The 17,578-nt window shown below is 39.5% G+C and overlaps 15 non-coding genes and 21 pseudogenes across 15 annotated transcripts; all 36 read right to left on the minus strand.

The window, feature by feature from the left end:
• Positions 1 to 242: 242 nt before the first annotated feature.
• On the minus strand, positions 243 to 361 carry LOC146033603 (5S ribosomal RNA). The gene has a single exon (XR_014459012.1). It is a non-coding gene; the product is annotated as a 5S ribosomal RNA (ribosomal RNA).
• A 343-nt stretch (positions 362 to 704) lies between these two features.
• LOC146028465 (5S ribosomal RNA) lies at positions 705 to 823 on the minus strand (annotated as a pseudogene).
• Positions 824 to 1,167: 344 nt separating this feature from the next.
• On the minus strand, positions 1,168 to 1,286 carry LOC146028466 (5S ribosomal RNA; annotated as a pseudogene).
• Positions 1,287 to 2,085: 799 nt separating this feature from the next.
• Positions 2,086 to 2,204, minus strand: LOC146029138 (5S ribosomal RNA; annotated as a pseudogene).
• Positions 2,205 to 2,549: 345 nt separating this feature from the next.
• LOC146027708 (5S ribosomal RNA) lies at positions 2,550 to 2,668 on the minus strand. Its single transcript, XR_014455096.1, has one exon. It is a non-coding gene; the product is annotated as a 5S ribosomal RNA (ribosomal RNA).
• A 345-nt stretch (positions 2,669 to 3,013) lies between these two features.
• On the minus strand, positions 3,014 to 3,132 carry LOC146034954 (5S ribosomal RNA). Its single transcript, XR_014460357.1, has one exon. It is a non-coding gene; the product is annotated as a 5S ribosomal RNA (ribosomal RNA).
• Positions 3,133 to 3,477: 345 nt separating this feature from the next.
• On the minus strand, positions 3,478 to 3,596 carry LOC146027911 (5S ribosomal RNA; annotated as a pseudogene).
• Positions 3,597 to 3,941: 345 nt separating this feature from the next.
• On the minus strand, positions 3,942 to 4,060 carry LOC146027947 (5S ribosomal RNA; annotated as a pseudogene).
• A 345-nt stretch (positions 4,061 to 4,405) lies between these two features.
• Positions 4,406 to 4,524, minus strand: LOC146033846 (5S ribosomal RNA). The gene has a single exon (XR_014459255.1). It is a non-coding gene; the product is annotated as a 5S ribosomal RNA (ribosomal RNA).
• A 345-nt stretch (positions 4,525 to 4,869) lies between these two features.
• Positions 4,870 to 4,988, minus strand: LOC146028705 (5S ribosomal RNA; annotated as a pseudogene).
• A 344-nt stretch (positions 4,989 to 5,332) lies between these two features.
• Positions 5,333 to 5,451, minus strand: LOC146027948 (5S ribosomal RNA; annotated as a pseudogene).
• A 345-nt stretch (positions 5,452 to 5,796) lies between these two features.
• On the minus strand, positions 5,797 to 5,915 carry LOC146028294 (5S ribosomal RNA; annotated as a pseudogene).
• Positions 5,916 to 6,260: 345 nt separating this feature from the next.
• LOC146028643 (5S ribosomal RNA) lies at positions 6,261 to 6,379 on the minus strand (annotated as a pseudogene).
• Positions 6,380 to 6,724: 345 nt separating this feature from the next.
• On the minus strand, positions 6,725 to 6,843 carry LOC146028412 (5S ribosomal RNA; annotated as a pseudogene).
• A 345-nt stretch (positions 6,844 to 7,188) lies between these two features.
• Positions 7,189 to 7,307, minus strand: LOC146034519 (5S ribosomal RNA). The gene has a single exon (XR_014459924.1). It is a non-coding gene; the product is annotated as a 5S ribosomal RNA (ribosomal RNA).
• Positions 7,308 to 7,653: 346 nt separating this feature from the next.
• LOC146033081 (5S ribosomal RNA) lies at positions 7,654 to 7,772 on the minus strand. Its single transcript, XR_014458492.1, has one exon. It is a non-coding gene; the product is annotated as a 5S ribosomal RNA (ribosomal RNA).
• A 346-nt stretch (positions 7,773 to 8,118) lies between these two features.
• LOC146033083 (5S ribosomal RNA) lies at positions 8,119 to 8,237 on the minus strand. Its single transcript, XR_014458494.1, has one exon. It is a non-coding gene; the product is annotated as a 5S ribosomal RNA (ribosomal RNA).
• Positions 8,238 to 8,582: 345 nt separating this feature from the next.
• On the minus strand, positions 8,583 to 8,701 carry LOC146028260 (5S ribosomal RNA; annotated as a pseudogene).
• Positions 8,702 to 9,046: 345 nt separating this feature from the next.
• On the minus strand, positions 9,047 to 9,165 carry LOC146034412 (5S ribosomal RNA). The gene has a single exon (XR_014459818.1). It is a non-coding gene; the product is annotated as a 5S ribosomal RNA (ribosomal RNA).
• Positions 9,166 to 9,511: 346 nt separating this feature from the next.
• On the minus strand, positions 9,512 to 9,630 carry LOC146034791 (5S ribosomal RNA). The gene has a single exon (XR_014460194.1). It is a non-coding gene; the product is annotated as a 5S ribosomal RNA (ribosomal RNA).
• A 343-nt stretch (positions 9,631 to 9,973) lies between these two features.
• LOC146029746 (5S ribosomal RNA) lies at positions 9,974 to 10,092 on the minus strand (annotated as a pseudogene).
• Positions 10,093 to 10,435: 343 nt separating this feature from the next.
• On the minus strand, positions 10,436 to 10,554 carry LOC146028362 (5S ribosomal RNA; annotated as a pseudogene).
• A 345-nt stretch (positions 10,555 to 10,899) lies between these two features.
• On the minus strand, positions 10,900 to 11,018 carry LOC146028367 (5S ribosomal RNA; annotated as a pseudogene).
• Positions 11,019 to 11,364: 346 nt separating this feature from the next.
• Positions 11,365 to 11,483, minus strand: LOC146027591 (5S ribosomal RNA). Its single transcript, XR_014454985.1, has one exon. It is a non-coding gene; the product is annotated as a 5S ribosomal RNA (ribosomal RNA).
• A 346-nt stretch (positions 11,484 to 11,829) lies between these two features.
• Positions 11,830 to 11,948, minus strand: LOC146034484 (5S ribosomal RNA). The gene has a single exon (XR_014459891.1). It is a non-coding gene; the product is annotated as a 5S ribosomal RNA (ribosomal RNA).
• A 343-nt stretch (positions 11,949 to 12,291) lies between these two features.
• On the minus strand, positions 12,292 to 12,410 carry LOC146029757 (5S ribosomal RNA; annotated as a pseudogene).
• Positions 12,411 to 12,755: 345 nt separating this feature from the next.
• Positions 12,756 to 12,874, minus strand: LOC146028871 (5S ribosomal RNA; annotated as a pseudogene).
• Positions 12,875 to 13,220: 346 nt separating this feature from the next.
• On the minus strand, positions 13,221 to 13,339 carry LOC146027908 (5S ribosomal RNA; annotated as a pseudogene).
• A 345-nt stretch (positions 13,340 to 13,684) lies between these two features.
• Positions 13,685 to 13,803, minus strand: LOC146027909 (5S ribosomal RNA; annotated as a pseudogene).
• A 345-nt stretch (positions 13,804 to 14,148) lies between these two features.
• On the minus strand, positions 14,149 to 14,267 carry LOC146028506 (5S ribosomal RNA; annotated as a pseudogene).
• Positions 14,268 to 14,611: 344 nt separating this feature from the next.
• LOC146034267 (5S ribosomal RNA) lies at positions 14,612 to 14,729 on the minus strand. The gene has a single exon (XR_014459674.1). It is a non-coding gene; the product is annotated as a 5S ribosomal RNA (ribosomal RNA).
• A 345-nt stretch (positions 14,730 to 15,074) lies between these two features.
• Positions 15,075 to 15,193, minus strand: LOC146028527 (5S ribosomal RNA; annotated as a pseudogene).
• A 345-nt stretch (positions 15,194 to 15,538) lies between these two features.
• On the minus strand, positions 15,539 to 15,657 carry LOC146033221 (5S ribosomal RNA). The gene has a single exon (XR_014458630.1). It is a non-coding gene; the product is annotated as a 5S ribosomal RNA (ribosomal RNA).
• Positions 15,658 to 16,002: 345 nt separating this feature from the next.
• LOC146032497 (5S ribosomal RNA) lies at positions 16,003 to 16,121 on the minus strand. Its single transcript, XR_014457928.1, has one exon. It is a non-coding gene; the product is annotated as a 5S ribosomal RNA (ribosomal RNA).
• An 800-nt stretch (positions 16,122 to 16,921) lies between these two features.
• Positions 16,922 to 17,040, minus strand: LOC146032498 (5S ribosomal RNA). The gene has a single exon (XR_014457930.1). It is a non-coding gene; the product is annotated as a 5S ribosomal RNA (ribosomal RNA).
• A 341-nt stretch (positions 17,041 to 17,381) lies between these two features.
• Positions 17,382 to 17,501, minus strand: LOC146029759 (5S ribosomal RNA; annotated as a pseudogene).
• Positions 17,502 to 17,578: the final 77 nt, after the last annotated feature.

Genomic DNA, 17,578 nt, shown 5'->3' on the forward strand with positions numbered 1-17,578 from the left:
AATGTAAAAAGACCTACAGGACATGATATTAGCAGGGGGTCTTAAATTAAACTACTAAAGAGGCTCAACACTGTTTAGCTGCCAAAAGCATTTGGAATTGGGCCTAAACAGTGTGGTAAGTCTTTAGGTGATGGCTATTGTGTCTGTTTGACCTCTTCCAAATGTCTGTGCTGGCAATAAAAAGAAAAAGTTTGCAATTTAAATAGCTAGAGAATAAAAACAATTTGCCAGTAAGGTAAAAAGACCTAGAGCACCTGGTGTTCCCATGTGGTCTCCCACCCAAGTACTAACCAGGCCCAACACTGCTTAGCTTCCAAGATCAGACGAGATTGGGCATATCCAATGTGGTATGGCTGTAGGTAAAATACAGGCACTTTTTTGCCCTCTTCTACTTCTATCACCAGGTAAGCTAATAAAAATTTTCCTAACTGTATTGGCTTACTGAAAAAAATCATGTGTTGGTAATGTAAAAAGACCTACAGGACATGATATTAGCAGGGGGTCTTAAATTAAACTACTAAAGAGGCTCAACACTGTTTAGCTGCCAAAAGCATTTGGAATTGGGCCTAAACAGTGTAGTAAGTCTTTAGGTGATGGCTATTGTGTCTGTTTGACCTCTTCCAAATGTCTTTGCTGGCAATAAAAAGAAAAAGTTTCCAATTTAAATAGCTAGAGAATAAAAACAATTTGCCAGTAATGTGAAAAACCTACAGCACCTGGTGTTCCGATGTGGTCTCTCACCCAAGTACTAACCAGGCCCAACACTGCTTAGCTTCCAAGATCAGGCGAGATTGGGCCTATCCAATGTGGTATGGCTGTAGGTGAGATAAAGGCACTTTTTTGCCCTCTTCTACTTCTATCACCAGGTAAGCTAATAAAAAAGTTTCCTAACTGTATTGGCTTACTGAAAAAAATCATGTGTTGGTAATGTAAAAAGACCTACAGGACATGATATTAGCAGGGGGTCTTAAATTAAACTACTAAAGAGGCTCAACACTGTTTAGCTGCCAAAAGCATTTGGAATTGGGCCTAAACAGTGTAGTAAGTCTTTAGGTGATGGCTATATTGTCTGTTTGACCTCTTCCAAATGTCTGTGCTGGCAATAAAAAGAAAAAGTTTCCAATTTAAATAGCTAGAGAATAAAAACAATTTGCCAGTAATGTGAAAAACCTACAGCACCTGGTGTTCCGATGTGGTCTCTCACCCAAGTACTAACCAGGCCCAACACTGCTTAGCTTCCAAGATCAGGCGAGATTGGGCCTATCCAATGTGGTATGGCTGTAGGTGAGATATAGGCACTTTTTTGCCCTCTTCTACTTCTATCACCAGGTAAGCTAATAAAAAAGTTTCCTAACTGTATTGGCTTACTGAAAAAAATCATGTGTTGGTAATGTAAAAAGACCTACAGGACATGATATTAGCAGGGGGTCTTAAATTAAACTACTAAAGAGGCTCAACACTGTTTAGCTGCCAAAAGCAGTTGGAATTGGGCCTAAACAGTGTGGTAAGTCTTTAGGTGATGGCTATTGTGTCTGTTTGACCTCTTCCAAATGTCTGTGCTGGCAATAAAAAGAAAAAGTTTCCAATTTAAATAGCTAGAGAATGAAAACAATTTGCCAGTAATGTGAAAAGACCTAGAGCACCTGGTGTTCCCCCACCCAAGTACTAACCATGCCCAACACTGCTTAGCTTCCAAGATCAGACGAGATTGGGACTATCCAATGTGGTATGGCTGTAGTTAAAATACAGGCACTTTTTTGCCCTCTTCTACTTCTATCACCAGGTAAGCTAATAAAAAAGTTTCCTAACTGTATTGGCTTACTGAAAAAAATCATGTGTTGGTAATGTAAAAAGACCTACAGGACATGATATTAGCAGGGGGTCTTAAATTAAACTACTAAAGAGGCTCAACACTGTTTAGCTGCCAAAAGCATTTGGAATTGGGCCTAAACAGTGTAGTAAGTCTTTAGGTGATGGCTATTGTGTCTGTTTGACCTCTTCCAAATGTCTTTGCTGGCAATAAAAAGAAAAAGTTTCCAATTTAAATAGCTAGAGAATAAAAACAATTTGCCAGTAATGTGAAAAGACCTAGAGCACCTGGTATTCCCATGTGGTCTCCCACCCAAGTACTAACCAGGCTCAACACTGCTTAGCTTCCAAGATAAGACGAGATTGGGCCTATCCAATGTGGTATGGCTGTAGGTGAAATACAGGCACTTTTTTGCCCTCTTCTACTTCTATCACCAGGTAAGCTAATAAAAAAGTTTCCTAACTATATTGGCTTACTGAAAAAAATCATGTGTTGGTAATGTAAAAAGACCTACAGGACATGATATTAGCAGGGGGTCTTAAATTATACTACTAAAGAGGCTCAACACTGTTTAGCTGCCAAAAGCAGTTGGAATTGGGCCTTAACAGTGTGGTAAGTCTTTAGGTGATGGCTATTGTGTCTGTTTGACCTCTTCCAAATGTCTGTGCTGGCAATAAAAAGAAAAAGTTTCCAATTTAAATAGCTAGAGAATAAAAACATTTTGTCAGTAATGTGAAAAAACCTACAGCACCTGGTGTTCCCATGTGGTCTCCCACCCAAGTACTAACCAGGCCCAACACTGCTTAGCTTCCAATATCAGGCGAGATTGGGCCTATCCAATGTGGTATGGCTGTAGGTGAGATAAAGGCACTTTTTTGCCCTCTTCTACTTCTATCACCAGGTAAGCTAATAAAAAAGTTTCCTAACTGTATTGGCTTACTGAAAAAAATCATGTGTTGGTAATGTAAAAAGACCTACAGGACATGATATTAGCAGGGGGTCTTAAATTAAACTACTAAAGAGGCTCAACACTGTTTAGCTGCCAAAAGCATTTGGAATTGGGCCTAAACAGTGTGGTAAGTCTTTAGGTGATGGCTATTGTGTCTGTTTGACCTCTTCCAAATGTCTGTGCTGGCAATAAAAAGAAAAAGTTTCCAATTTAAATAGCTAGAGAATAAAAACAATTTGCCAGTAATGTGAAAAAACCTACAGCACCTGGTGTTCCCATGTGGTCTCCCACCCAAGTACTAACCAGGCCCAACACTGCTTAGCTTCCAAGATCAGGCGAGATTGGGCCTGTCCAATGTGGTATGGCTGCAGGTGAGATAAAGGCACTTTTTTGCCCTCTTCTACTTCTATCACCAGGTAAGCTAATAAAAAAGTTTCCTAACTGTATTGGATTACTGAAAAAAATCATGTGTTGGTAATGTAAAAAGACCTACAGGACATGATATTAGCAGGTGGTCTTAAATTAAACTACTAAAGAGGCTCAACACTGTTTAGCTGCTAAAAGCATTTGGAATTGGGCCTAAACAGTGTGGTAAGTCTTTAGGTGATGGCTATTGTGTCTGTTTGACCTCTTCCAAATGTCTGTACTGGCAATAGAAAGAAAAAGTTTCCAATTTAAATAGCTAGAGAATAAAAACCATTTGCCAGTAATGTGAAAAAACCTACAGCACCTGGTGTTCCCATGTGGTCTCCCACCCAAGTACTAACCAGGCCCAACACTGATTAGCTTCCAAGATCAGACGAGATTGGGCCTATCCAATGTGGTACGGCTGTAAGCGAGATAAAGGCACTTTTTTGCCCTCTTTTACATCTATCACCAGGTAAGCTAATACAAAAGTTTCCTAACTGTATTGGCTTACTGAAAAAAATCATGTGTTGGTAATGTAAAAAGACCTACAGGACATGATATTAGCAGGGGGTCTTAAATTAAACTACTAAAGAGGCTCAACACTGTTTAGCTGCCAAAAGCAGTTGGAATTGGCCCTAAACAGTGTGGTAAGTCTTTAGGTGATGGCTATTGTGTCTGTTTGACCTCTTCCAAATGTCTGTGCTGGCAATAAAAAGAAAAAGTTTCCAATTTAAATAGCTAGAGAATAAAAACAATTTGCCAGTAATGTGAAAAGACCTAGAGCACCTGGTGTTCCCATGTGGTCTCCCACCCAAGTACTAACCAGGCCCAACACTGCTTAGCTTCCAAGATCAGGCGAGATTGGGCCTATCCAATGTGGTATGGCTGTAGGTGAGATAAAGGCACTTTTTTGCCCTCTTCTACTTCTATCACCAGGTAAGCTAATAAAAAAGTTTCCTAACTGTATTGGCTTACTGAAAAAAATCATGTGTTGTTAATGTAAAAAGACCTACAGGACATGATATTAGCAGGGGGTCTTAAATTAAACTACTAAAGAGGCTCAACACTGTTTAGCTGCCAAAAGCATTTGGAATTGGGCCTAAACATTGTGGTAAGTCTTTAGGTGATGGCTATTGTGTCTGTTTGACCTCTTCCAAATGTCTGTACTGGCAATAGAAAGAAAAAGTTTCCAATTTAAATAGCTAGAGAATAAAAACAATTTGCCAGTAATGTGAAAAAACCTACAGCACCTGGTGTTCCCATATGGTCTCCCACTCAAGTACTAACCAGGCCCAACACTGCTTAGCTTCCAAGATCAGACGAGATTGGGCCTATCCAATGTGGTATGGCTGTAGGTGAGATACAGGCAATTTTTTGCCCTCTTCTACTTCTATCACCAGGTAAGCTAATAAAAAAGTTTCCTAACTGTATTGGCTTACTGAAAAAAATCATGTGTTGGTAATGTAAAAAGACCTACAGGACATTGTATTAGCAGGGGGTCTTAAATTAAACTACTAAAGAGGCTCAACACTGTTTAGCTGCCAAAAGCAGTTGGAATTGGGCCTAAACAGTGTGGTAAGTCCTTAGGTGATGGCTATTGTGTCTGTTTGACCTCTTCCAAATGTCTGTACTGGCAATAAAAAGAAAAAGTTTCCAATTTAAATAGCTAGAGAATAAAAACAATTTGCCAGTAATGTGAAAAGACCTAGAGCACCTGGTGTTCCCACATGGTCTCCCACCCAAGTACTAACCAGGCCCAACACTGCTTAGCTTCCAAGATAAGACGAGATTGGGCCTATCCAATGTGGTATGGCTGTAGGTGAAATACAGGCACTTTTTTGCCCTCTTCTACTTCTATCACCAGGTAAGCTAATAAAAATTTTCCTAACTATATTGGCTTACTGAAAAAAATCATGTGTTGGTAATGTAAAAAGACCTACAGGACATGATATTAGCAGGGGGTCTTAAATTAAACAAATAAAGAGACTCAACACTGTTTAGCTGCCAAAAGCAGTTGGAATTGGGCCTAAACAGTGTGGTAAGTCTTTAGGTGATGGCTATTGTGTCTGTTTGAACTCTTCCAAATGTCTGTGCTGGCAATAAAAAGAAAAAGTTTCCAATTTAAATAGCTAGAGAATAAAAACAATTTGCCAGTAATGTGAAAAGACCTAGAGCACCTGGTGTTCCCATGTGGTCTCCCACCCAAGTACTAACCAGGCCCAACACTGCTTAGCTTCCAAGATCAGGCGAGATTGGGCCTATCCAATGTGGTATGGCTGTAGGTGAGATAAAGGCACTTTTTTGCCCTCTTCTACTTCTATCACCAGGTAAGCTAATACAAAAGTTTCCTAACTGTATTGGCTTACTGAAAAAAATCATGTGTTGGTAATGTAAAAAGACCTACAGGACATGATATTAGCAGGGGGTCTTAAATTAAACTACTAAAGAGGCTCAACACTGTTTAGCTGCCAAAAGCATTTGGAATTGGGCCTAAACAGTGTGCTAAGTCTTTAGGTGATGGCTATTGTGTCTGTTTGACCTCTTCCAAATGTCTGTACTGGCAATAGAAAGAAAAAGTTTCCAATTTAAATAGCTAGAGAATAAAAACAATTTGCCAGTAATGTGAAAAAACCTACAGCACCTGGTGTTCCCATATGGTCTCCCACCCATGTACTAACCAGGCCCAACACTGCTTAGCTTCCAAGATCAGACGAGATTTGGCCTATGCAATGTGGTATGGCTGTAGGTTAGATACAGGCACTTTTTTGCCCTCTTCTACTTCTATCACCAGGTAAGCTAATAAAAAAGTTTCCTAACTGTATTGGCTTACTGAAAAAAATCATGTGTTGGTAATGTTAAAAGACCTACAGGACATTATATTAGCAGGGGGTCTTAAATTAAACAGATAAAGAGACTCAACACTGTTTAGCTGCCAAAAGCAGTTGGAATTGGGCCTAAACAGTGTGGTAAGTCTTTAGGTGATGGCTATTGTGTCTGTTTGAACTCTTCCAAATGTCTGTGCTGGCAATAAAAAGAAAAAGTTTCCAATTTAAATAGCTAGAGAATAAAAACAATTTGCCAGTAATGTGAAAAAACCTACAGCACCTGGTGTTCCCATGTGGTCTCCCACCCAAGTAGTAACAAGGCCCAACACTGCTTAGCTTCCAAGATCAGGCGAGATTGGGCCTATCCAATGTGGTATGGCTGTAGGTGAGATAAAGGCACTTTTTTGCCCTCTTCTACTTCTATCACCAGGTAAGCTAATAAAAAAGTTTCCTAACTGTATTGGCTTACTGAAAAAAATCATGTGTTGGTAATGTAAAAAGACCTACAGGACATGATATTAGCAGGGGGTCTTAAATTAAACTACTAAAGAGGCTCAACACTGTTTAGCTGCCAAAAGCATTTGGAATTGGGCCTAAACAGTGTGGTAAGTCTTTAGGTGATGGCTATTGTGTCTGTTTGACCTCTTCCAAATGTCTGTACTGGCAATAGAAAGAAAAAGTTTCCAATTTAAATAGCTAGAGAATAAAAACAATTTGCAAGTAATGTGAAAAAACCTACAGCACCTGGTGTTCCCATGTGGTCTCCCACCCAAGTACTAACCAGGCCCAACACTGCTTAGCTTGCAAGATCAGACTAGATTGGGCCTATCCAATGTGGTATGGCTGTAGGCGACATAAAGGCACTTTTTTGCCCTCTTCTACTTCTATCACCAGGTAAGCTAATACAAAAGTTTCCTAACTGTATTGGCTTACTGAAAAAAATCATGTGTTGGTAATGTAAAAAGACCTACAGGACATGATATTAGCAGGGGGTCTTAAATTAAACTACTAAAGAGGCTCAACACTGTTTAGCTGCCAAAAGCAGTTGGAATTGGCCCTAAACAGTGTGGTAAGTCTTTAGGTGATGGCTATTGTGTCTGTTTGACCTCTTCCAAATGTCTGTACTGGCAATAGAAAGAAAAAGTTTCCAATTTAAATAGCTAGAGAATAAAAACAATTTGCCAGTAATGTGAAAAATCCTACAGCACCTGGTGTTCCCATGTGGTCTCCCACTCAAGTACTAACCAGGCCCAACACTGCTTAGCTTCCAAGATCAGACGAGATTGGGCCTATCCAATGTGGTATGGCTGTAGGTGAGATACAGGCACTTTTTTGCCCTCTTCTACTTCTATCACCAGGTAAGCTAATAAAAAAGTTTCCTAACTGTATTGGCTTACTGAAAAAAATCATGTGTTGGTAATGTAAAAAGACCTACAGGACATTATATTAGCAGGGGGTCTTAAATTAAACTACTAAAGAGACTCAACACTGTTTAGCTGCCAAAAGCAGTTGGAATTGGGCCTAAACAGTGTGGTAAGTCTTTAGGTGATGGCTATTGTGTCTGTTTGACCTCTTCCAAATGTCAGTGCTGGCAATAAAAAGAAAAAGTTTCCAATTTAAATAGCTAGAGAATAAAAACAATTTGCCAGTAATTTGAAAAAAACCTACAGCACCTGGTGTTCCCATGTGGTCTCCCACCCAAGTACTAACCAGGCCCAACACTGATTAGCTTCCAAGATCAGATGAGATTGGGCCTTTCCAATGTGGTATGGCTGTAGGTGAGATACATGCACTTTTTTGCCCTCTTCTACATCTATCACCAGGTAAGCTAATAAAAAAGTTTCCTAACTGTATTGGCTTACTGAAAAAAATCATGTGTTGGTAATGTAAAAAGACCTACAGGACATGATATTAGCAGGGGGTCTTAAATTAAACTACTAAAGAGACTCAACACTGTTTAGCTGCCAAAAGCAGTTGGAATTGGGCCTAAACAGTGTGGTAAGTCTTTAGGTGATGGCTATTGTGTCTGTTTGACCTCTTCCAAATGTCAGTGCTGGCAATAAAAAGAAAAAGTTTCCAATTTAAATAGCTAGAGAATAAAAACAATTTGCCAGTAATTTGAAAAAAACCTACAGCACCTGGTGTTCCCATGTGGTCTCCCACCCAAGTACTAACCAGGCCCAACACTGATTAGCTTCCAAGATCAGATGAGATTGGGCCTTTCCAATGTGGTATGGCTGTAGGTGAGATACATGCACTTTTTTGCCCTCTTCTACATCTATCACCAGGTAAGCTAATAAAAAAGTTTCCTAACTGTATTGGCTTACTGAAAAAAATCATGTGTTGGTAATGTAAAAAGACCTACAGGACATGATATTAGCAGGGGGTCTTAAATTAAACTACTAAAGAGGCTCAACACTGTTTAGCTGCCAAAAGCATTTGGAATTGGGCCTAAACAGTGTGGTAAGTCTTTAGGTGATGGCTATTGTGTCTGTTTGACCTCTTCCAAATGTCTGTGCTGGCAATAAAAAGAAAAAGTTTACAATTTAAATAGCTAGAGAATAAAAACAATTTGCCAGTAATGTGAAAAAACCTACAGCACCTTGTGTTCCCATGTGGTCTCCCACCCAAGTACTAACCAGACCCAACACTGCTTAGCTTCCAAGATCAGACGAGATTGGGCCTATCCAATGTGGTATAGCTGTAGGTGAGATACAGGCACTTTTTTGCCCTCTTCTACTTCTATCACCAGGCAATCTAATACAAAAGTTTCCTAACTGTATTGGCTTACTGAAAAAAATCATGTGTTGGTAATGTAAAAAGACCTACAGGACATGATATTAGCAGGGGGTCTTAAATTAAACTACTAAAGAGGCTCAACACTGTTTAGCTGCCAAAAGCATTTGGAATTGGGCCTAAACAGTGTGGTAAGTCTTTAGGTGATGGCTATTGTGTCTGTTTGACCTCTTCCAAATGTCTGTACTGGCAATAGAAAGAAAAAGTTTCCAATTTAAATAGCTAGAGAATAAAAACAATTTGCCAGTAATGTGAAAAAACCTACAGCACCTGGTGTTCCCATGTGGTCTCCCACCCAAGTACTAACCAGGCCCAACACTGCTTAGCTTCCAAGATCAGACGAGATTAGGCCTATCCAATGTGGTATAGCTGTAGGTGAGATACAGGCACTTTTTTGCCCTCTTCTACTTCTATCACCAGGTAAGCTAATAAAAAAAGTTTCCTAACTGTATTGGCTTACTGAAAAAAATCATGTGTTGGTAATGTAAAAAGACCTACAGGACATTATATTAGAAGGGTGTCTTAAATTAAACTACTTAAGAGACTCAATACTGTTTAGCTGCCAAAAGCAGTTGGAATTGGGCCTAAACAGTGTGTTCAGTCTTTAGGTGATGGCTATTGTGTCTGTTTGACCTCTTCCAAATGTCACTGCTGGCAATAAAAAGAAAAAGTTTCCAATTTAAATAGCTAGAGAATAAAAACAATTTGCCAGTAATGTGAAAAAACCTACAGCACCTGGTGTTCCCATGTGGTCTCCCACCCAAGTACTAACCAGGCCCAACACTGCTTAGCTTTCAAGAACAGATGAGATTGGGCCTATCCAATGTGGTATGGCTGTAGGTGAGATACAGGCACTTTTTTGTTCTCTTCTACATCTATCACCAGGTAAGCTAATAAAAAAGTTTCCTAACTGTATTGGCTTACTGAAAAAAATCATGTGTTGGTAATGTAAAAAGACCTACGGGACATGATATTAGCAGGGGGTCTTAAATTAAACTATTAAAGAGGCTCAACACTGTTTAGCTCCCAAAAGCAGTTGGAATTGGGCCTAAACAGTGTGGTAAGTCTTTAGGTGATGGCTATTTTGTCTGTTTGACCTCTTCCAAATGTCTGTGCTGGCAATAAAAAGAAAAAGTTTCCAATTTAAATAGCTAGAGAATAAAAAAAATTGCCAGTAATGTGAAAAACCTACAGCACCTGGTGTTCCCATGTGGTCTCCCAAACAAGTAGTAACCAAGCCCAACACTGCTTAGCTTCCAACGTCAGATAAGATTGGGCCTATCCAATGTGGTATGTCTATTGGTGTGACAAAGGCACTTTTTTGCCCTCTTCTACTTCTATCACCAGGTAAGCTATTAAAAAAGTTTCCTAACTGTATTGGCTTACTAAAAAAATCATGTGTTGGTAATGTAAAAAGACCTACAGGACATGATATTAGCAGGGGGTCTTAAATTAAACTACTAAAGAGGCTCAACACTGTTTAGCTGCCAAAAGCAGTTGAAATTGGGCCTAAACAGTGTGGTAAGTCTTTAGGTGATGGCTTTTGTGTCTGTTTGACCTCTTCCAAATGTCTGTGCTGGCAATAAAAAGAAAAAGTTTCCAATTTAAATAGCTAAAGAATAAAAACAATTTGCCAGTAATGTGAAAAACCTTCAGCACCTGGTGTTCCCATGTGGTCTCCCACCCAAGTACTAACCAGGCCCAACACTGCTTAGCTTCCAAGATCAGACGAGATTTGGCCTATCCAATGTGGAATGGCTGTAGGTGAAATACAGGTACTTTTTTGCCCTCTTCTACTTCTATCACCAGGTAAGCTAATAAAAAAGTTTCCTAACTGTATTGGATTACTGAAAAAAATCATGTGTTGGTAATGTTAAAAGACCTACAGAACATGATATTAGCAGGGGGTCTTAAATTAAACTACTAAAGAGGCTCAACACTGTTTAGCTGCCAAAAGCATTTGGAATTGGGCCTAAACAGTGTGGTAAGTCTTTAGGTGATGGCTATTGTGTCTGTTTGACCTCTTCCAAATGTCAGTGCTGGCAATAAAAAGAAAAAGTTTCCAATTTAAATAGCTAGAGAATAAAAGCAATTTGCCAGTAATGTGAAAAAACCTACAACACCTGGTGTTCCCATGTGGTCTCCCACCCAAGTACTAACAAGGCCCAACACCGCTTAGCTTCCAAGATCAGACGAGATTAGGCCTATCCAATGTGGTATGGCTGTAGGTGAGATACAGGCACTTTTTTGCCCTCTTCTACATCTATCACCAGGTAAGCTAATAAAAAAGTTTCCTAACTGTATTGGCTTACTGAAAAAAATTAATGTGTTGGTAATGTAAAAAGACCTACAGGACATGATATTAGCAGGGGGTCTTAAATTAAACTACTAAAGAGGCTCAACACTGTTTAGCTGCCAAAAGCAGTTGGAATTGGGCCTAAACAGTGTAGTAAGTCTTTAGGTGATGGCTATTGTGTCTGTTTGACCTCTTCCAAATGTCTGTGCTGGCAATAAAAAGAAAAAGTTTCCGATTTAAATAGCTAGAGAATAAAAACAATTTGCCAGTAATGTTAAAAAACCTACAGCACCTGGTGTTCCCATGTGGTCTCCCACCCAAGTACTAACCAGTCCCAACACTGCTTAGCTTCCAAGATCAGACGAGATTGGGCCTATCCAATGTGGTATGGCTATAGGTGAGATACACGCACTTTTTTGCCCTCTTCTACTTCTATCACCAGGTAAGCTAATAAAAAAGTTTCCTAACTGTATTGGCTTACTGAAAAAAATTAATGTGTTGGTAATGTAAAAAGACCTATAGGACATGATATTAGCAGGGGGTCTTAAATTAAACTACTAAAGAGGCTCAACACTGTTTAGCTGCCAAAAGCAGTTGGAATTGGGCCTAAACAGTGTGGTAAGACTTTAGGTGATGGCTATTGTGTCTGTTTGACCTCTTCCAAATGTCTGTGCTGGCAATAAAAAGAAAAAGTTTCCAATTTAAATAGCTAGAGAATAAAAACAATTTGCCAGTAATGTGAAAAAACCTACATCACCTGGTGTTCCCATGTGGTCTCCCACCCAAGTACTAACCAGGCCCAACACTGCTTAGCTTCCAAGATCAGACGAGATTGGGCCTATCCAATGTGGTATGGCTGTAGGTGAGATACAGGCACTTTTTTGCCCTCTTCTACTTCTATCACCAGGTAAGCTAATAAAAAAGTTTCCTAACTGTTTTGGCTTACTGAAAAAAATCATGTGTTGGTAATGTAAAAAGACCTACAGGACATGATATTAGCAGGGGGTCTTAAATTAAACTACTAAAGAGGCTCAACACTGTTTAGCTGCCAAAAGCAGTTGGAATTGGGCCTAAACAGTGTGGTAAGTCTTTAGGTGATGGCTTTTTTGTCTGTTTGACCTCTTCCAAATGTCTGTGCTGGCAATAAAAAGAAAAAGTTTCCAATTTAAATAGCTAGAGAATAAAAAAAATTGCCAGTAATGTGAAAAAACTACAGCACCTGGTGTTCCCATGTGGTCTCCCAAACAAGTAGTAACCAAGCCCAAAACTGCTTAGCTTCCAAGATCAGATAAGATTGGGCCTATCCAATGTGGTATGTCTATTGGTGAGATACAGGCACTTTTTTGCCCTCTTCTACATCTATCACCAGGTAAGCTAATAAAAAAGTTTCCTAACTGTATTGGCTTACTGAAACAAATCATGTGTTGGTAATGTAAAAAGACCTACAGGACATGATATTAGCAGGGGGTCTTAAATTAAACTACTTAAGAGGCTCAACACTGTTTAGCTGCCAAAAGCAGTTGGAATTGGGCCTAAACAGTGTGGTAAGTCTTTAGGTGATGGCTATTGTGTCTGTTTTACCTCTTCCAAATGTCTGTGCTGGCAATAAAAAGAAAAAGTTTACAATTTAAATAGCTAGAGAATAAAAACAATTTGCCAGTAATGTGAAAAAACCTACAGCACCAGGTGTTCCCATGTGGTCTCCCACCCAAGTACTAACCAGTCCCAACACTGCGTAGCTTCCAAGATCAGACGAGATTGGGCCTATCCAATGTGGTATGGTTGTAGGTGCGATACAGGCACTTTTTTGCCCTTTTCTACTTCTATCACCATGTAAGCTAATAAAAAAGTTTCCTAACTGTATTGGCTTACTGAAAAAAATTAATGTGTTGGTAATGTAAAAAGACCTACAGGACATGATATTAGCAGGGGGTCTTAAATTAAACTACTAAAGAGGCTCAACACTGTTTAGCTGCCAAAAGCAGTTGGAATTGGGCCTAAACAGTGTGGTAAGTCTTTAGGTGATGGCTATTGTGTCTGTTTGACCTCTTCCAAATGTCTGTGCTGGCAATAAAAAGAAAAAGTTTCCAATTGAAATAGCTAGAGAATAAAAACAATTTGCCAGTAATGTGAAAAAACCTACAGCACCTGGTGTTCCCATGTGGTCTCCCACCTAAGTACTAATCAGGCCCAACACTGCTTAGCTTCCAAGATCAGACGACATTGGGCCTATCCAATGTGGTATGGCTGTAGGTGAGATTCCGGTCACTTTTTTGCCCTCTTCTACTTCTATCACCAGGTAAGCTAATAAAAAAGTTTCCTAACTGTATTGGCTTACTAAAAAAATCATGTGTTGGTAATGTAAAAAGACCTACAGGACATGATATTAGCAGGGGGTCTTAAATTAAACTACTAAAGAGGCTCTACACTGTTTAGCTGCCAAAAGCAGTTGGAATTGAGATTAAACAGTGTGGTAAGTCTTTAGGTGATGGCTATTGTGTCTGTTTGACCTCTTCCAAATGTCTGTGCTGGCAATAAAAAGAAAAAGTTTTCAATTTAAATAGCTAGAGAATAAAACCAATTTGCCAGTAATGTGAAAAATCCCACAGCACCTGGTGTTCCCATGTGGTCTCCCACCCAAGCACTAACCAGGCCCAACACTGCTTAGCTTCCAAGATCAGACGAGATTGGGCCTATCCAATGTGGTATGGCTGTAGGTGAGATAGAGGCACTTTTTTGCCCTCTTCTACTTCTATCACCAGGTAAGCTAATACAAAAGTTTCCTAACTGTATTGAATTACTGAAAAAAATCATGTGTTGGTAATGTAAAAAGACCTACAGGACATGATATTAGCAGGGGGTCTTAAATTAAACTACTAAAGAGGCTCAACACTGTTTAGCTGCCAAAAGCATTTGGAATTGGGCCTAAACAGTGTGGTAAGTCTTTAGGTGATGGCTATTGTGTCTGTTTGACCTCTTCCAAATGTCTGTGCTGGCAATAAAAAGAAAAAGTTTCCAATTTAAATAGCTAGAGAATAAAAACAATTTGCCAGTAATGTGAAAAGACCTAGAGCACCTGGTGTTCCCATGTGGTCTCCCACCCAAGTACTAACCAGGCCCAACACTGCTTAGCTTTCAAGATCAGGCGAGATTGGGCCTATCCAATGTGGTATGGCTGTAGGTGAAATACAGGCACTTTTTTGCCCTCTTCTACTTCTATCACCAGGTAAGCTATGAAAAATTTTCCTAACTACATTGGCTTACTGAAAAAAATCATGTGTTGGTAATGTAAAAAGACCTACAGGACATGATATTAGCAGGGGGTCTTAAATTAAACTACTAAAGAGGCTCAACACTGTTTAGCTGCCAAAAGCATTTGGAATTGGGCCTAAACAGTGTGGTAAGTCTTTAGGTGATGGCTATTGTGTCTGTTTGACCTCTTCCAAATGTCTGTGCTGGCAATAAAAAGAAAAAGTTTCCAATTTAAATAGCTAGAGAATAAAAACAATTTGCCAGTAATGTGAAAAAACCTACAGCACCTGGTGTTCCCATGTGGTCTCCCACCAAGTACTAACCAGGCCCAACACTGCTTAGCTTCCAAGATCAGACGAGATTGGGCCTATCCAATGTGGTATGGCTGTAGGTGAGATACAGGCACTTTTTTGCCCTCTTCTACATCTATCACCAGGTAAGCTAATAAAAAAGTTTCCTAACTGTATTGGCTTACTGAAAAAAATCATGTGTTGGTAATGTAAAAAGACCTAAAGGATATGATATTAGCAGGGGGTCTTAAATTAAACTACTAAAGAGGCTCAACACTGTTTAGCTGCCAAAAGCGTTTGGAATTGGGCCTAAACAGTGTGGTAAGTCTTTAGGTGATGGCTATTGTGTCTGATTGACCTCTTCCAAATGTCTGTGCTGGCAATAAAAAGAAAAAGTTTACAATTTAAATAGCTAGAGAATAAAAACAATTTGCCAGTAATGTGGAAAACCCTACAGCACCTGGTGTTCCCATGTGGTCTCCCACCCAAGCACTAACCAGGCCCAACACTGCATAGCTTCCAAGATCAGACGAGATTGGGCCTATCCAATGTGGTATGGCTGTAGGTGAGATAAAGGCACTTTTTTGCCCTCTTCTACTTCTATCACCAGGTAAGCTAATACAAAAGTTTACTAACTGTATTGGCTTACTGAAAAAAATCATGTGTTGGTAATGTAAAAAGACCTACAGGACATGATATTAGCAGGGGGTCTTAAATTAAACTACTAAAGAGGCTCAACACTGTTTAGCTGCCAAAAGCATTTGGAATTGGGCCTAAACAGTGTGGTAAGTCTTTAGGTGATGGCTATTGTGTCTGTTTGACCTCTTCCAAATGTCTGTGCTGGCAATAAAAAGAAAAAGTTTCCAATTTAAATAGCTAGAGAATAAAAACAATTTGCCAGTAATGTGAAAAAGCCTACAGCCCCTGGTGTTCCCATGTGGTCTCCCACCCAAGTACTAACCAGGCCCAACACTGCTTAGCTTCCAAGTTCAGACGCGATTGGGTCTATCCAATGTGGTATGGCTGTAGGCGAGATAAAGGCACTTTTTTGCCCTCTTCTACTTCTATCACCAGGTAAGCTAATAAAAAAGTTTCCTAACTGTATTGGATTACTGAAAAAAATCATGTGTTGGTAATGTAAAAAGACCTACAGAACATGATATTAGCAGGGGGTCTTAAATTAAACTACTAAAGAGGCTCAACATTGTTTAGCTGCCAAAAGCATTTGGAATTGGGCCTAAACAGTGTGGTAAGTCTTTAGGTGATGGCTATTGTGTCTGTTTGACCTCTTCCAAATGTCAGTGCTGGCAATAAAAAGAAAAAGTTTCCAATTTAAATAGCTAGAGAATAAAAACAATTTGCCAGTAATGTGAAAAAACCTACAGCACCTGGTGTTCCCATGTGGTCTCCCACCCAAGTACTAACCAGGCCCAACACTGCTTAGCTTCCAAGATCAGACGAGATTGGGCCTATCCAATGTGGTATGGCTGTAGGTGAGATACAGGAACTTTTTTGCCCTCTTCTACATCTATCACCAGGTAAGCTAATAAAAAAGTTTCCTAACTGTATTGGCTTACTGAAAAAAATCATGTGTTGGTAATGTAAAAAGACCTACAGGACATGATATTAGCAGGGGGTCTTAAATTAAACTACTAAAGAGGCTCAACACTGTTTTGCTGCCAAAAGCATTTGGAATTGGGCCTAAACAGTGTGGTAAGTCTTTAGGTGATGGCTATTGTGTCTGTTTGACCTCTTCCAAATGTCTGTGCTGGCAATAAAAAGAAAAAGTTTACAATTTAAATAGCTAGAGAATAAAAACAATTTGCCAGTAATGTGAAAAAACCTACAGCACCAGGTGTTCACATGTGGTCTCCCACCCAGGTACTAACCAGTCCCAACACTGCTCAGCTTCCAAGATCAGGCCTTTCCAATGTGGTATGGCTGTAAGTGAGGTACAGACACTTTTTTGCCCTCTTCTACTTCTATCACCAGGTAAGCTAATAAAAAAGTTTCCTAACTGTATTGGCTTACTGAAAAAAATTAATGTGTTGGTAATGTAAAAAGACCTACAGAACATGATATTAGCAGGGGGTCTTAAATTAAACTACTAAAGAGGCTCAACACTGTTTAGCTGCCAAAAGCAGTTGGAATTGGGCCTAAACAGTGTGGTAAGTCTTTAGGTGATGGCTATTGTGTCTGTTTGACCTCTTCCAAATGTCTGTGCTGGCAATAAAAAGAAAAAGTTTACAATTTAAATAGCTAGAGAATAAAAACAATTTGCAAGTAATGTGAAAAAACCTACAGCACCTGGTGTTCCCATGTGGTCTCCCACCCAAGTACTAACCAGGCCCAACACTGCTTAGCTTCCAAGATCAGACGAGATTGGGCCTATCCAATGTGGTATGGCTGTAGGTGAAATACAGGCACTTTTTTGCCCTCTTCTACTTCTATCACCAGGTAAGCTAATAAAAATTTTCCTAACTATATTGGCTTACTGAAAAAAATCATGTGTTGGTAATGTAAAAAGACCTACAGGATATATTAGCAGGGGGTCTTAAATTAAACTACTAAAGAGGCTCAACACTGTTTAGCTGCCAAAAGCAGTTGGAATTGGGCCTAAACAGTGTGGTAAGTCTTTAGGTGATGGCTATTGTGTCTGTTTGACCTCTTCCAAATGTCTGTGCTGGCAATAAAAAGAAAAAGTTTCCAATTTAAATAGCTAGAGAATAAAAACAATTTGCCAGTAATGTGAAAAAACCTACGGCACCTGTTGTTCCCATGTGGTCTCCCACCCAAGTACTGACCACTCCCTAACACTGCTTAGCTTCCAAGATCAGGCGAGATTGGGCCTATCCAATGTGGTATGGCTGTAGGTGAGATAAAGGCACTTTTTTGCCCTCTTCTACTTCTATCACCAGGTAAGCTAATAAAAAAGTTTCCTAACTGTATTGG

Source organism: Crinia signifera, chromosome 8, assembly GCF_055691185.1.
Source record: "Crinia signifera chromosome 8, ASM5569118v1, whole genome shotgun sequence".
In the NCBI taxonomy this organism is placed as follows: domain Eukaryota; kingdom Metazoa; phylum Chordata; class Amphibia; order Anura; family Myobatrachidae; genus Crinia; species Crinia signifera.